Consider the following 6,000-nt stretch of genomic DNA (forward strand, 5'->3'; position numbering starts at 1 on the left):
ATAGAATGGTTTTGCATGTTAAAATATTCAGTGCTGGATAGTAACTGATTGCATGTAATCTGGATTATGTAATCAGATTCCAAAAATGAAGTACCGGTATTTGTAATTTGATTATATTAGGTTTTAAAAAACTCATATTCAGACTAACATAAAATGTGTCTATTAAAGGTACAATATGTACGATTTTTGTAATAAAATATCCAAAAATCACTTGCGCAGTGTGATGTATTTCCTGCAGTTTTGTACTTACAATATCACAAAAGATGAATTTAAGAGAAATTCCCATTTTAAATAATGGCTCGTCCCTGGTCATTGTAGCCTGTCAGTAATATCCGCGTTATCCCTGGTTTCAGCTCGTACTGCCACAGTAACCATGACGACGGATGTGGACAACTTCGTTACATCCAGCTGCACGCTCACGCTGTTGTTGTCTCGTTTAAACATTATGGTCCATGTCAAGCAGACTTTGGAACAAAAGGAGAACTAAAACGAGGATCAATATCAGTGTGGCGTTTTCGAGATGCCGAGAGTTCTACATCCGCGACAAACTTCGACTTGACAGAGACGACTCTCCTGCATGCACTTTATAAGACAGGTGAGCAAATTTACATAAAACAAATCAATGTTATATAGCTCAACAACATGATGAAATGTTAGAATATGATCAGTATGTTATTCTAATGTTGATCTAGCTTACAGCTCATATAGCCAACAAACTAACACATAGAATAACATTATAACTTTCAACACACTCAAATGCAGTTTAGTGTGTAGTGAAACAGACCTGTATTACCTCACAAGTTTAATTCGTCTAACAAACTGACCTGTGTGAGTAGTATTTCTGCACTTGCGGGTAGTTCGGTAGAATGAAATGTCCTTATTCCTTTTATATCCATGGGACGCAGCATGTGGCGCTGATATCTATCTCTCATTAGCAATTGCGTCCTACTTACCACAGTCGTGTTAAAAACATCAATGTATTCACTCATCCATAAACATTATTAGATCCATCAGCATGACGCCAAGTTCCATAATTCCGCTCATGCGTCATCAACCTTCGACTTTGCTATTGTAAAAGGTTAGCGACCCCTAGCGGTGAAAAATAATTACATATTGTAGGTTTAATTTGCATACTTTATATATTTTTTAAGCTGTCCCATTTTTTTTTTCCTGCAAGGACGTGACCTTCACCAGCATGCACATTTTGGCCGAGTTTGTGGCACCGGTAAATAAATACTCTTTCGAAGTAAGTATTTCGGATTTTTTTTTTTGCTCCCCTTATTTTAATAAACTCAGCTGTCTGCTCCTGAAAATGAAAATCTGAAAATGGCTCAATGCACTGCAAAGTCTGTCAGACAGAGGTTACAGGTAACACTGTGTTTGCCACTGAATCCACACATTTTAAGTTTGAGAGATCGATTAAACACGGTGAGAGTGTCAAGCACAAGAAAATGCCGGGACAAGTGTGTGGCGAGGTTTGAAGCTTTTAATCTTCAGGATGGTGCAGGCGGTTCCGCTCAATAGGCAAAGCTGATCGTGAAAGTTAACACCGCATACACCATCTGTTAATATATATAAATATCAGTAGTTGTGGTGCTCCTTAACTTCTGGTGCTCCTAACTTTTTGAAATTGGGAGCACCAGTGCTATTTCGAGCCCTGCCATTGCTCCCTCCTCTCACAGGTGCTATGCTAGACTGGTTCAGATCCTACTTAAGCAACAGGGAATACTTTGTTACAATGGGCATCTGCACCTCTAGGCATTACATCATTTCTTGTGGGCTTCCTCAATGCTCAATTGTGCGTCCTCTATTATTTAACCCAGGGATAGGCAACTCCGGTCCTGGAGGGCCACTGTCCTGCAGAGTTTAGCTCCAACCCTAATTAAACACACCTGAACAAGGCAATCAATGTTTTCAGGATTACTAGATAGAGGTGAGTTGTTATTAGGGCTGAAGCTAAACTCTGCAGGACAGTGGCCCTCCAGGACTGAAGTTGCCTATACCTGATTTAACCTATGCATGCTTTCTTTTGCTGGTGTAATTAATCAATACAATATTTCATTTCAGACACTCAACTCTTTCTTTCCCTTGCACCAGATGCCCACAATTCAATGTCCACCCTACTGGACTGCATAGAGAGCATACAATTGTAGATGCCACAGAACTTCCAACAGCTAAACAAAGATAAGACAGAGGTACTTGTTATCGGTAACGATGCACAGAGAACATCTATTGCTCCACATATAGACCCTCTATCACTAAAAGCCAGTAATCAGGCCAAAAACTTATGAATCATGTTTGACAGTGACCTCAGTTAAAAAAACATATTAGCAATGTTACTAAAACAGCATATTATCACCTCAGAAACATCTCCAAAGTATGTGACATTATTTCCCTTCAGACAGTGAAAAACTTGGTCATGCATTTGTTACGTCTAGACTTGACTACAGCAATAGCGTTTTTGCTGGTTTACCAAAAAGCTTTAAACGCTTACAAAGAGTTCAGAATGCAGCTCCACGAATGCTAACTCGCTCTAAAATTAGAAATCACATTACTCAGATCCCCTCACCGGCTGCCTGTATCATTCAGAATTGAATTCAAGATCCTCTTATTAGTTTTTAAATGTTTTCATGGAAAACATTTAAACTTTACTTACTCTAATGACAGTTAGTTAACATGCAGTTAACAAGTTACTTATAGTGAGGAGAATGTCTGAAGTGGACTATCGAAATAAAGTGTACCCGAAATATTCATTGGAAGTATGGGAATTATATACAGTGAAAACTATACAACAAAATAAAACTATATTGTATCTGCTTCAAAGTCAATTTCAGGACATTCTCTCAAACAACTTTTAAACTACTGAAAGAGTTTAAATGTATGATGGTTACTTGTGCCTGCTTTTCTTTCATTATCCACTCCAGTTCATCCATAATAATAATAATAATGTTATTTCCATTAAAATAATTATATTCATTCATTGACAATTATTGTCCACAAAGCTAATTTTAAGCATTTAAGCTCAAGACTTAGATAAAAAGTTTTTAAGATCACGGGTGTAGTACCTTTCGCTTAAACCAGCTAAAGATGTCAAATTATGACTTCATTATGACTTCAAATTATGAGACAAATTATCTCCGCATTACACTTGATATACGGAATCTCCCCTTTGCTTATAATAAAACATATACTTTGGGAATTACATTCAGAAACCCATTCAACTGTCATAATCAATATGACATACAAAGTGCCACCAACACACAAGTGATAACCTCAGAAGATCCCCCCCCCCCCCCCTCCCCATGTTAAAATTCCTCTTACATTTCCATTTTAACCTGAGAGCATAATGATTTTAAACATCGTTTAAATGTACCTTAAATGTAAATGTAATGTGAACACAGTGCGATATATGTACAGTATGCATAACATCTTAGTGCATGCCATTTCCTCAACAAGATCACTCAATAATAAAGTCTTTAAATCTCCCAGGCAGTCTGATTTGTCTCTGTGGTCTCATTTGTGGAGCCACCACACCACCTAGTGTTTTACTCTGGATCAGCATTTTGTCAGAAATTATTTGCCCAGATTTCTCTGTTACTTATTTGACTGGTTCTGTCTCTGCTTGGTATTGCCGTTCATCTGGACTGTCATTTACATTCTCACTGAAGAATTTATTCGCAAATGTTGTGTTCCTTTTATAATGTGTTCCCCCTAAATCTTCAATGGTCACAGAATTTCCCTTTTTGTACACAACAGTGTATGGAACTTGCCTGAATGTGGTTGTCATTTTGTCTGTCTTTTCTTGTCTCATCAGAACTTGATCTCCCACATCCATCTGTGAGTATTTTGCCCCGCAGCGGTGGTTTGGGTAAAGGTTGTTTTTACCTTTTTGCTCAGCATCATGATCTCCTGCTCAGTGTTGTGGTCAATAACTCTGTAGGTGGCCACATATCTGCGGAGCTCCTTTTTCCAGTCTAGGCCTTCCGCCTAACAATCCAAATGCGTTTCAGTATAGACACATTCTGCCTCTCCACCTCGCCATTTGCCTGAGCCCACTTTGGTGTAGTGCACACGGAACACCTCCCCAGGAATGCGTACAGGAGGTATCCGGAAAAGATGCCTGAGCCACCACAGTTGGCTCCTCTCGATATGAAAGAGCAGCGGCTCTACTCTGAGCTCCTCCCGAGTGACCGAGCTCCTCACCCTATCTCTAAGGGATCGCCTTATTTCTTATTTCATTAATTGCTATGCTTATAGATAATAATTGTTGTTACATGTGGCAAAAATATAAGATAGCCTGGCTAGAAATTCTGTCCATAAAAATTATGAGCAGAACCGGTAACAAAGGGCAGCCCTGCCGGAGTCCAACATGCACCAGGAACAAGTCTGACTTACTGCCGGCAATGTGAACCAAGCTCCTGCTCCGGTCGTACAGGGACTGGAAAGCCCTTAGCAAAGGGCCCCGGACCCCATACTCCCAGAGCACCCTCCACTGGACGCCGTGAGGCACACAGTTGAATGCCTTCTCCAAATCCACAAAGCACATTTGGATTGGTTGGGCAAACTTCCATGAACCCTCCAGCACCCTGGAAAGGCTATAGAGCTGGTCCAGTTATAACAACTTCAAATTCATAAAAGGATTGAATCATTATAACAAAGGGAGTTGATTATTGTTTCCTTTCACCTTTTATCAAAAACACGGCACACAAAACAGCGTGATTGCAAAGACAGCAAAGTTCCCAAGAATATGGTAATGAAATATAAAGGCAACTTAGACACTTGTAAGGGACACGCAAACAAAACATAAATCTGTTGAGTCTGTGTATAAAACTCAAACAAAATAGTCCATATTGGGAAAGTTCAAGAGTAGTTAATCCGTGCAAACAAAATATAACAAACACAGATAATACTCAACAGTCCTGTCTCAGTCCTTTTCCGCTTTGGGGTAGGTAGGCAATTTAAAGTCCTGATGAAAACAATGTCCCCAAAAAGAGAAAAAGTATGAATCCACTGGTTCAGGGCCCCACAAAAAACAGGTTATCCTCCAGCTGGAAAAAATCCCCAGAGTATAATCCACCATGTCTCTCCCAGACCAGAGCATGCACATATGAACCGGCCCCATTCAAAATGGCCGCCCCCCAGGCTCATCATAATAAGAGTCCAACAAAAGTCCCCCTTATTCTCCTACCAACAAAAGGCATAGGCAAATGCTCAAAATTCAACATACACACAGTATACAATATATATACATATATATTGTTTTAACTTAAGTGAGCATTGTGCAAGGCTTTACTGTGGCAGTGTCACAGAGTCCCCCCCCCCCTGCCGGAGGCTATTTTGGAGTTCTCCCCCAAAGTATCGTTTAAGGTTCACGACATTTACATTGTCCACCTTTTCCCCAGAACCCCATTCAACAAGATAGTTCACCGGCCCCAACTTCTTTTTTATCTTCACAGGGCCCTCCCATTTAGGGGCAAGTTTAGATGTAAAGAAATCATCTGCTTTCGACATTGGATGAGCACGAACCCAAACCAGGTCTCCCTCTTGGAATTGTACAAACTTCCGTCGGGCATTATAATACCTGGCTTGTTTGGTGTGTGCTTTCCTCATGGCCTTTAGTGCATCCTGCTGGAGTTGTTGTTGTCGTTCTATGAGGGAATATCCTGATTGTCCCGGATTTGGAGGATGAGCGACAAGTCGTTCTAGGGGACCTTTCAACTGCCTGCCCAGTGCTAGCTCAACAGGTGAGTGTCCCGTGGACTCATTGCGAGCAGTGTTAATAGCAAAACGAAATTCAGTCAGCCACCTGTCCCAGTCACGATGGCTTTCGCCTACAAAGGAGGCAATCATGGTCTTAATGGTTCTGTTGACTCGCTCTGAGAGATTCGTTTGAGGGTGGTAGCTGGTGGTGAGCTTCCTTGTTATTCCCCATCTCTTACACAGATCCTCCATCAGCTGGCTTAGAAACTGAGGCCCGCGGTCTGACAGTAGAAATTTTGG

The sequence above is a fragment of the Phoxinus phoxinus genome (genome assembly GCF_949152265.1).
Source record: "Phoxinus phoxinus genome assembly, chromosome: 23".
In the NCBI taxonomy this organism is placed as follows: domain Eukaryota; kingdom Metazoa; phylum Chordata; class Actinopteri; order Cypriniformes; family Leuciscidae; genus Phoxinus; species Phoxinus phoxinus.